General features: G+C 37.4%; 1 non-coding gene across 1 annotated transcript; it reads left to right on the forward strand.

Moving 5' to 3' along the window:
• Positions 1-5,401: 5,401 nt before the first annotated feature.
• LOC148552798 (small nucleolar RNA R71) lies at positions 5,402-5,505 on the forward strand. The gene has a single exon (XR_015893517.1). It is a non-coding gene; the product is annotated as a small nucleolar RNA R71 (small nucleolar RNA).
• The last annotated feature ends 5,751 nt before the right edge of the window (positions 5,506-11,256 follow it).

Consider the following 11,256-nt stretch of genomic DNA (forward strand, 5'->3'; position numbering starts at 1 on the left):
AGGCTGTTCCTGGAGTTAAACGCCAACTTTGGTGCCAGTTTGGGCATTTAACTCCAATTCTGGTGCCAGTTTAGGCGTTTTATGCCAAGATATTGTAGGCTGACTTTAAACGCCAGTTTGGGCCATCAAATCTCAGAAAAAGTATGGAGTATTATATATTGCTGGAAAGCTCAGGATGTCTACTTTCCAACGCAATTGAGAGCGTGCCAATTATACTTCTGTAGCTCTAGAAAATCCACTTCGAGTGCAGGGAGGTCAGAATCCAACAGCATCTGCAGTCCTTTTTCAGCCTCTGAATCAGATTTTTGCTCAGGTCCCTCAATTTCAGCCAGAAAATACCTGAAATCACAGAAAAATACACAAACTCATAGTAAAGTCCAAAAATGTGATTTTTGAATAAAAACTAATAAAAATATAATAAAAAGTAATTAAAATATACTAAAAACTATGTAAAAAGAATGCCAAAAAGGGTATAAATTATCCGCTCATCACAACACCAAACTTAAATTGTTGCTTGTCCCCAAGTAACTAAAAACAAAATAGGATAAAAAGAAGAGAATATACAATGAATTACAAACTTATCAATGAAGATTAGCTTCAATTAGATGAGCGGGACTTGTAGCCTTTTTGCTTCAGAACAGTTTTGGCATCTCACTTTATCCTTTGAAGTTCAGAATGATTGGCATCTATAGGAACTCAGAATTCAGATAGTGTTATTGATTCTCCTAGTTCAGTATGTTGATTCTTGAACACAACTACTTTATGAGTCTTGGCCGTGACCCTAAGCATTTTGTTTTCCAGTATTACCACCGGATACATAAATGTCACAAACACATAACTGGGTGAACCTTTTTAGATTGTGACTCAGCTTTGCTAGAGTCCCCAGTTAGAGGTGTCCAGAGCTCTTAAGCACACTCTTTTTGCTTTGGACCACGACTTTAACCGCTCAGTCTCAACCTTTCACTTGACACCTTCACGCCACAAGCACATGGTTAGGGACAACTTGGTTTAGCCACTTAGGCCAGGATTTTATTCCTGTGGGCCCTCCTATCCATTAATGCTCAGAGCCTTGGATCCTTTTTACCCTTGCCTTTTGGTTTAAAGAGCTATTGGCTTGTTCTGCTTGCTTTTTCTTTTTCTTTCTTTTTTTCTTTTTTTCTTTTTTTTTCGCCACATTTTTTTTTTCAGAAGCCTTGCTTATTCACTACTTTTTATTGCTTCAAGAATCAATTTTATGATTTTTCAGATTATCAAATAACATTTCTCCTTTTTCTTTATTCTTTCTAGAGCCAACAATTTTAACATTCATAAACAACAAATTCAAAAATATGCACTGTTCAAGCATTCATTCAGAAAACAAGAGGTATTGCCACCACATCAAAATAATTAAACTAATTTCAAGTTAGAATTCGAAACCATGTACTTTTTGTTCTTTTGAAATTAAAAACATTTTTCATTTAAGAAAGGTGATGGATTCATAGGACATTCATAGCTTTAAGGCATAGACACTAGACACTAATGATCATGTAATAAAGACACAAACATAGACAAAACATAAAGCATAGGGAACGAAAAAATAGAAGAATAAAAAGAAGAAACTTAAAGAACGGGTCCACCTTAGTGATGGCGGCTAGTTCTTCCTCTTGAAGATTTTATGGAGTGCTTGAGCTCCTCTATTTCTCTTCCTTGCCTTTATTGCTCCTCCCTCATGGCTCTTTGATCTTCTTTAATTTCATGGAGGAGGATGGAATGCTCTTGGTGCTCCATCCTTAGTTGTCCCATGTTGGAACTCAATTCTCCTAGGGAGGTGTTGATTTGCTCCCAATAGTTTTGTGGAGGAAAATACATCCCTTGAGGCATCTCAGGGATTTCATGATGAGAAATTTCTTCATGCTCTTGTTGAGGTCCATGAGTGGGCTCTCTTGTTTGCTCCATCCTTTTCTTAGTGATGGGCTTGTCCTCTTCAATGAGGGTGTCTTCCTCTATGACAACTCTAGCTGAATTGCATAGGTGACAAATGAGATGAGGGAAGGCTAACCTTGCCAAAGTGGAGGGCTTGTCCGCCACCTTGTAGAGTTCTAAAGATATGATCTCATGAACTTCTACTTCCTCTCCATTCATGATACTAAGGATCATGATAGCCCGGTCTATTGTAACTTCAGACCGGTTGCTAGTAGGAATGATAGAGCGTTGGATGAACTCCAACCATCCCCTAGCCACGGGTTTGAGGTCAAGCCTTCTTAGTTGAACCGGCTTACCTCTTGAATCTCTCTTCCATTGAGTGCCTTCCACACAAATGTCCCTAAGGACTTGGTCTAACCTTTGATCAAACTTGACCCTTCTAGTGAAAGGGTGAGGATCTCCTTGCCTCATTGGCAAGTTGAATGCTAGCCTCACATTTTCCAAACTAAAATCCAAGTATTTCCACCGAACCATTGTGAGCTAATTCTTTGGGTTCGGGTTCATACTTTGGTCATGGTTCTTAGTGATCCATGCATTGGCATAGAACTCTTGAACCATTAAGATCCCGACTTGTTGAATGGCGTTGGTGAGGATTTCCCAACCTCTTCTTCGAACTTCATGTCGGATCTCTGGATATTCACTCTTTTTGAGCTTAAAGGGGACCTCGGGGATCACCTTTTTCTTGGCCACAACTTCATAGAAGTGGTCTTGATGGACTTTTGAGATTAATCTCTCCATCTTCCATGACTCGGAGTTGGAAGCAATTGCCTTACCTTTCCTCTTTCTAGAGGTTTCTCTGGCCTTAGGTGCCATTAGTGGTTATGGAAAACAAAAAGCTTTAGCTTTTCCCACACCAAACTTAGAATGGTTGCTCGTCCTCGAGCAAAAGAAGAAAGAAAGGAGTAGAAGAAGAAGAAATGAAGGAGATGGAGGTGAGGAGAGGGTTCGGCCAAGGGGGTGTATTGTGTATGATGTGTGAAATTGAAAGTGGTAAGGAGGGGTATTTATAGGGTAAGGGAGAGAGGGAATTCGGCCATGTGTGGGTGGGTTTGGGAGGAAAATGGTTTGAATTTGAATGGTGAGGTAGGTGGGGTTTAATGATGGATTGATATGAGTGGTGAAGAGGTTGTGGTGAAGAGGGTAGGATTTGATAGGTGAGGGGTGTTTGGGGAAGAGTTATTGATGGGATTGGTCAATGGTGTTTGGGGAAGATTGTTATGGAAAGGTGTGAAGAGGAAAGAAGAAGAAGTGGGGTAGGTGGGGATCCTGTGGGGTCCACAGATCCTGAGGTGTCAAGGAATTTGATTCCCTGCACCATTCTGGCGTCTAAACGCCCATTGTGTGCCAAATCTAGCATTTAACACCAGCTCTGCTACCTTTTCTGGCATTAAATGCCACTCTCCTGCCCATTTCTGGTGTTAAACGCCAGCCAGATGCCCATTTCTAGTGTTTAACGCCAGCCAGATGCCAGATAGCTCTTTCTGGCGTTAAACGCCCAGAGTGCTGCCCATTCTGGTGTTTAACGCCCAGAATGCTGCCAGGCTGGGCGTTAAACGCCCATTCTGCTATCCTTACTGGCGTTTAAACGCCAGTAAGTCTGTCCTCCAGGGTGTGCTATTTTTAATGCTGTTTTTCATTCTATTTTTGATTTTTTGTTGTTTTTGTGACTTCACATGATCATCAACCTAAAGAAAACATAAAATAGCAATGAAAAATAATTAAATATAATTAAATAACATTGGGTTACCTCCCAACAAGCGCTTCTTTAATGTCAATAGCTTGACAGTGAGCTCTTAGAGGGCTTCACAGAGACTCAGAGCTTGATGTTGGCCTTCCAACACCAAACTTAGAAGTTGAGTATGGGGGCTCTGTTTAACTCTGTATTGAGAGAAGCTTTTCATGCTTCCTCTCCATGGTTACAGAAGAAGATCCCTGAGCCTTAAACACAAGGTAGTCCTCATTCACTTGAAGGACTAGCTCTCCTCTGTCCACATCAATCACAGCTCTTGTTGTGACTAGGAAGGGTCTTCCAAGGATGATGGATTCATCTTCATCCTTCCCAGTATCTTGGATTATGAAGTTAGCAGGGATGTAATAGCCTTCAACCTTCACTAAGACATCCTCTACAAGTCCATAAGCCTATTTCCTTGAATTGTCTGCCATCTCTAGTGAGATTCTTGCAGCTTGCACCTCAAAGATCCCTAGTTTCTCCATTACAGAGAGGGACATGAGGTTTATACTTGACCCAAGGTCACACAGAGCCTTCTTAAAGGTCATAGTGCCTATGGTACAAGGTATTAAGAACTTTCCAGGATCATGTTTCTTCTGAGGTAATTTCAGTTGAACCAGATCATTTAGTTCATTGATGAGCAATAGGGGTTCATCCTCCCAAGTCTCATTACCAAATAACTTGACATTCAGCTTCATGATTGCTCCTAGATATTGAGCAATTTGCTCTTCAGTAATATCTTCATCCTCTTCAGAGGAAGAATACTCATCAGAGCTCATGAATGGCAATAGTAAGTTCAATAGAATCTCTATGGTCTCTATATAAGCCTCAGATTCCTTGGGTTCCTTATTAGGGAACTCCTTAGTGGCTAGTGGACGTCCATTGAGGTCTTCCTCATTGGAAATCACTGCCTTTTCTTCCTCTCCAGGTTCGGCCATGTTGGTAATAGTTATGGCCTTGCACTCTCTTTTTGGATTCTCTTCTGTATTACTTGGGAGAGTACTAGGAGGGAGTTCAGTAACTCTTTTACTCAGCTGACCCACTTGTGCCTCCAAATTTCTAATGGAGGACCTTGCTTCAGTCATAAAACTGAGAGGGGTCTTAGATAAATTAAAGACTACAGTTGCTAAGTCAGAGTGGCTCTGCTTAGAATTCTCTGTCTATTGCTGAGAAGATGATGGAAAAGGTTTGCTATTGCCAAACCTATTTCTCCCACCATTATTATTATTGAAGCCTTGATTAGGCTTCTGTTGATCCTTCCATGAGAGATTAGGATGATTCCTCCATGAAGGATTGTAGGTGTTTCCATAGGATTCTCCCATGTAATTCACCTCTTCCATTCCAGGATTCTCAGGATCATAAGCTTCTCCTTCAGGGGAGGCTTCTTTAGTACTGCCTGATGCAGCTTGCATTTCAGTCAGACTCTAAGAAATCATATTGACTTGATGAGTCAATATTTTTTTCTGAGCCAATATGGAATTCAGAGTATCAATCTCAAGAACTCCTTTCTTCTGAGTTGTCCCATTATTCACAGGATTCCTTTCAGAAGTGTACATGAACTGGTTATTTGCAACCATTTCAATGAGTTCCTGGGCTTCTGCAGGCGTCTTCTTCAGATGAAGAGATCCTCCAGCAGAGTGGTCCAATGACATCTTTGACAATTCAGACAGATCATCATAGAATATACATATGATGCTCCATTCTGAAAATATGTCAGAAGGACACCTTCTGATCAATTGCTTGTATCTTTTCCAAGCTTCATAGAGGGATTCACCTTCCTTCTGTCTGAAGATTTGGATTTCCACTCTAAGCTTGCTCAACTTCTGAAGTGGAAAGAATTTGGCCAAGAAAGCATTGACCAACTTTTCCCAAGAGTTCAGGCTATCTTTAGGTTGTGAGTCCAACCATGTCCTAGCTTTGTCTCTTACATCAAACGGGAAAAGCATAAGTCTGTAGACCTCAGGATTAACCCCATTGGTTTTAACAGTGTCACAGATTTGCAAGAATTCAGCTAAGAACTGGTGAGGATCTTCCAATGGAAGTCCATGAAACTTGCACTTCTGTTGCATCAGAGAAACTAATTGAGGCTTAAGCTCAAAGTTGTTTGCTCCAATTGCAGGAATTGAGATGCTCTTTCCACAGAAGTCAGAAGAGGGTGCAATAAAATCACCAAGCATCCTCCTTGCATCTCCGCCATTGTTGTTGGGTTCGGCCATCTCTTCTTCTTTTTCGAAAAATTCTGTCAGGTCCTCTCCAGAGTGTTGTGCTTTAGCTTCTCTTAGCTTCCTCTTTAGAGTCCTTTCAGGTTCCGGATCAGCTTCAATAAGAATGTTCTTATCCTTGCTCCTGTTTATATGAAAAAGAAGATAACAGAAAAGAATAGGAATCCTCTATGTCACAGTATAGAGATTCCTTTATGTGAGTAGAAGAATAGAAGGGTAGAATGAAGAAGAGAGAAGATGAAGAATTCGAACACATAGAGGGAGAGAGAGTTCAAATTATAAGAAGAAGAGAAGTGTTAGTAAATAAATAAATAAATAGAAAGAGATGAGAGAAAGAGAGAATTTGAATTTTAAATTAAAATAAAAGGAAAATATTTTTGTTTTTTTTTAATTATTGGTTAGTATTCGAAAATATTAAAAGGAATAAAATAAAATTAAAATTTAAACAATTAGTTAATTAAAAAGAAATTTTTAAAAAGTGGTGAGGTATTTTCGAAAATAAGAGAGAGAAAAGTAGTTAGGTAGTTTTGAAAAAGATAAGAAATAGTAAACTTTTAAAATCAAATAAAAAGTTAAGTGGTTAATTGCAAAAGATTTGAAAATCAATTTTGAAAAGATAAGAAGTTAGAGAAGATTTTGAAATTGATTTTGAAAAAGATATGATTGAAATTTATTTTGAAGAAGATTGAAAAGGAAATTTAAAAAGATTTGATTTTGAAAATTAAAGTTGACTACTTGACTAACAAAAAACTAAAATATATGATTCTAGAATTTAAAGATTGATCATTTCTTAATAGGCAAGTAACAACTTGAAATTTTTGAATAAAAATATCAAATGTTAGCAAATATTTCGAAAATTATGAAGTAAAATTAAGAAAAAGATTTTGAAAATCAATTTTAAAAGTTTTCAAAAATATAAAAAAATGAAAAAGGTTTGATTTTTGAAAAAGATTTGAAAAAGATAGAATTTTTTAATTTGAAATTTTGACTTGACTAACAAGAAACAACTAAATTTAAAAATTTTTTGACCAAATCAATCCAAAATTTCGAAAATTATGAGCAAAATAAAGGGAAAGATATTTTTTATTTTTGAAATTAATGAGGAAAGAGAAAAACATAAAAATGACACAAAACATAAGAAATTAAAATCAAAACAACTAATGCATGCAAGAACACTTTGAATGTCAAGATGAACACCAAGAACACTTTGAATGTCAAGATGAACACCAAGAACTTATTTTTGAAAATTTTTAAGAAAAGAAAAATATGCAAGACACCAAACTTAAAAATTTTTAAACTTTAGACACTAATAATTCAAGAATGCATATGAAAAACAAGAAAAGACGCAAAACAAGAAAATGTAAAGATCAAACAAAGACAATCATCAAGAACAACTTGAAGATCAATGAAGAACAAAACTCAATGCATGGATTTTCGAAAACTTTTGAAGAAAGATTAAAAAGATGCAATTGACACTAAACTTAAAATTTGACACAAGACTCAAACAAGAAACACAAATTTTTGGTTTTATGATTTATAAATTTTTTTTCGAAAATTAATTTGGAAAAAGAAAATAAATAAATTCAAAATTTTTAATAGGAGTTCCAGGAATCATGCAATGTTAGTCTAAAGTTTCGGTCCAAAAATTTAGACATGGCTAAATAGCCAGCCAAGCTTTATGTGAAAGCTTCGGTCCAAGAGATTAGACGTGGCCAAATGGCCAGCCAAGCTTCAGCATACAAATCAGACATACAACAGCCAATTAGATGGGAATCCAAAGGCTCTTGCAATGATAAGTGGAAGCCTCAGTCCAAAAAAAAAATTAGACATGGCTTAACAGCCAGCCAGGCTTCAACATATCATCTGAAACTCTAGAATTCATTCTTAAAAATTCTGAAGAACAAATATAAATTATATTTTTTTCTTTTGAATTTTTTTCAAAAATAAAAAAAAAGCTTAAAATTAAAATAAAATTACCTAATCTGAGCAACAAGAACAACCGTCAGTTGTCCAAACTCGAACAATCCCCGACAACGGCGCCAAAAACTTGGTACGTCGGAATCGTGATTGTTCATTCCCTGGCTATAGTGCCAAAAACATGGTGTGGGAGAACGTGATCTCAAAACTTCTTCACAATTCCATGTAACTGACCAGCAAGTGCACTAGGTCGTCCAAATAATAAACCTTACGTGAGTAAGGGTCGATCTCACAGAGATTGTCGGCTTGAAGCAAGCTATGGTCATCCTTGTAAATCTCAGTCAGGCGGATTCAAATGTTTATGAGTTATGGTAATTAAAATATAAATAAAATAGAAAATAAGATAGAGATACTTATGTAATTCATTGGTGGGAATTTCACATAAGTGTCTGGAGATGCTTTGTTGCTTCTGAACTTCTGCTTTCCTACTCCCTTCTTCCAACCATGCGTTACCTCCTTCCATGGCAAGCTGTATAATCCTCTCGGATGAAAACAAATCCATATGCGCTGTCACCGCACGGCTAATCATCTGTCGGTTCCCGCTAGCGTCGGAATAGGACCATTGTCCTTTTGCACACTGTCACTGCGCCCAACATTCGCAAGTTTGAAGTTCGTCATAGTCATCCCTTCCCAGATCCTACTCGGAATACCACAGATAAGGTTTAGATTTTCTGGATCTCAGGAATGCTGCCAATGGTTCTAGCCTATACCACGAAGACTCTGATCTCACGGAATGGAATGCTCTATTGTCAGGAGAGGTAATCATGCATCGTGAACCAGGAGGCCAAGAGATATACACTCAAGCTATTGCAGATATAACGGAAGTGGTTGTCAGGCACGCGTTCATAAGTGAGAACGATGATGAGTGTCACGGGTCATCATATTCATCAGGTTGAAGTGCGAGTGAATATCTTAGAGAAGAAGTAGGCGTGAGTTGAATAGAAAAACAATAGTACTTGTATTAATTCATGAAGAACAGCATAGCTCCACACCTTAATCTATGGGGTGTAGAAACTCCACCGTAGAAAATACATAAGTGAAAGGTCTAGGCATGGCCGTGAAGCCAGCCTCCAAACGTGTACAATAGCATAAGATTAACAAAAAAGGAATCCCCCCCCCCCTTAGAATAAATCTCTAAAAGTAGTTTTTATACTAAACTAGTAACCTAGGGTTTACAGAAAATGAGTAACTAAGTGCAGATAGTGCAGAAATCCACTTCTAGGACCCACTTGGTGTGTTCTTGGGCTGAGAATTGAAGCTTTTTCGTGCATAGACTGTTCCTGGAGTTAAACGCCAGCTTTGGTGCCAGTTTGGGCGTTTAACTCCAATTCTGGTGCCAGTTTGGGCGTTTTACGCCAAGATGTTGTAGGCTGACTTTGAACGCCAGTTTGGGCCATCAAATCTAGAAAAAAGTATTGACTATTACATATTGCTGGAAAGCCTAGGATGTCTACTTTCCAACGCAATTAAGAGCGCATCAATTGGGCTTCTGTAGCTCCAGAAAATTCACTTCGAGTGCAGGAAGGTCAGAATCCAACAGCATCTGCAGTCCTTTTTCAGCCTCTGAATCAGATTTTTGCTCAGGTCCCTCAATTTCAGCTAGAAAATACCTGAAATCACAGAAAAACACACAAACTCATAGTAAAGTCCAGAAATGTGATTTTTGAATAAAAACTAATAAAAATATAATAAAAAGTAATTAAAACATACTAAAAACTATGTAAAAACAATGTCAAAAAGGGTATAAATTATCCGCTCATCAAAGGTTAGAGGAGGCTAAATCATTAAGAAATTTGGGTTTAGACATTTATGATTTTCCATGGAATGAATCATGTATTGTTAAAGTAGTTGGTAAGAACTTTTAATCCGGAAAAAGTAAATATCTTTGAGACCTTAACTGTTTTCTCATTCTGTTTTCACACCAACTATTTATTGCTTTCCTTACTTGCTTATTTACTATTTTATGCGAATTGACTCACCAAACCCTTTTCCTGACTCGCCTAATTAAGTCCAAGCAGGCAACCATTGCTTGCTCAATCCGACAATCTTCGTGGGATCGACCCTCACTCACCTAAGGTATTATTTGGATGACCTGGTGCACTTGCTGGTTAAGCTGTGCGAAATCCTAATTCGCGCACCATGAACCCACTTGCATCATTAAGTGCTGTTTTTACCTTCTTTGTTCATCTATCCAACACTAATGACCGGGGAATCTCACAAATGTCTCTATCAACCAGAACTTTCACAATATATTCGCAAGGTATTCCAAAAGACTCCATTCTTAAACAAGAACACATGAAGATAATTTCTTCTTGACGAAATTCAACAGTCCACAGAAAATCTGGCCTCTCATGCTTACACACAATGTACTTTAAGCAATCCTTGTGATTCTCCATGTTTAGCACCCGCATTAATCCAGCTCTAGAAAGAAATGTACGAAACAATAGAAATATCTCATAAGTGTATACCTCAGCAGCAAATCTCTCTAACAGCTTTATACAAGTCTGAATGACGGGCACTGATACAAGAATTTATACCGGTTCGGAATTTAGCAAAATAATTTCGTTGTGAGCATAGCTCCAAACCGATAGTCAATCCTCGAATCAAATTTAAAAAGATTAGTTGTCATAAGTACAAACCCCAATAAAAATTAACCGAAGTATTTAAACCTCAGGTCGTCTCATAAGGAATTGCAATGAAGTGAATGATTATTGGCTATGAAGGAATAGGGGGGTTTGATTTGGTAAAGGGACAAGAAAATAAATGGCAAGAGAATTAAAGAAAATAATTAGTAAAAGAGAGACATTCATGGCAAGGATTGAGATCATAGGCTTTCTATCCTAGTCACTAATCATAACAATGATTAACAAGAATTTATCTTATTTTGTCATCTCTAACAATGGAAGAAAGTACAATGTTGTCTTCACACAAGAAAAAGTCAAATAAGACTAGCTAATCTCACTCTAAAAGTCCTAATCAACTTACTAATTGAATTAGCAAAAGATTAGCATTAATGGAAACAATATTAGCTAACAACTCTAGATCACCAATCTAAATTGCGTATTAATGACTCAAGATTGCCCAATTTCTCTTTCCAAGCCAAGAATGCTCAAAAATCTACTCTAACATCTTTCCAAGCATTTTGTCAAACACTTGGAAGCCATAAAAAGAAAGCATGGTAAATTGACCACAAGAATATTAAATCTACACTACCCAATTGCAAGGAATTAATAACAACTCAATTAAACAACAAGGGAATATAAAACATGAATTGCATTAAAAGAAAATCCAAATCCAACAATAGTACATCAACATAAAAGAAACATAAATGGAGAAATTGACAAGAAAACTAAGAGAGCATAGATG

This window comes from Arachis ipaensis, chromosome B7 (assembly GCF_059453495.1).
Source record: "Arachis ipaensis isolate K30076 ecotype BB chromosome B7, ASM5945349v1, whole genome shotgun sequence".
Classification (NCBI taxonomy): Eukaryota; Viridiplantae; Streptophyta; class Magnoliopsida; order Fabales; family Fabaceae; genus Arachis; species Arachis ipaensis.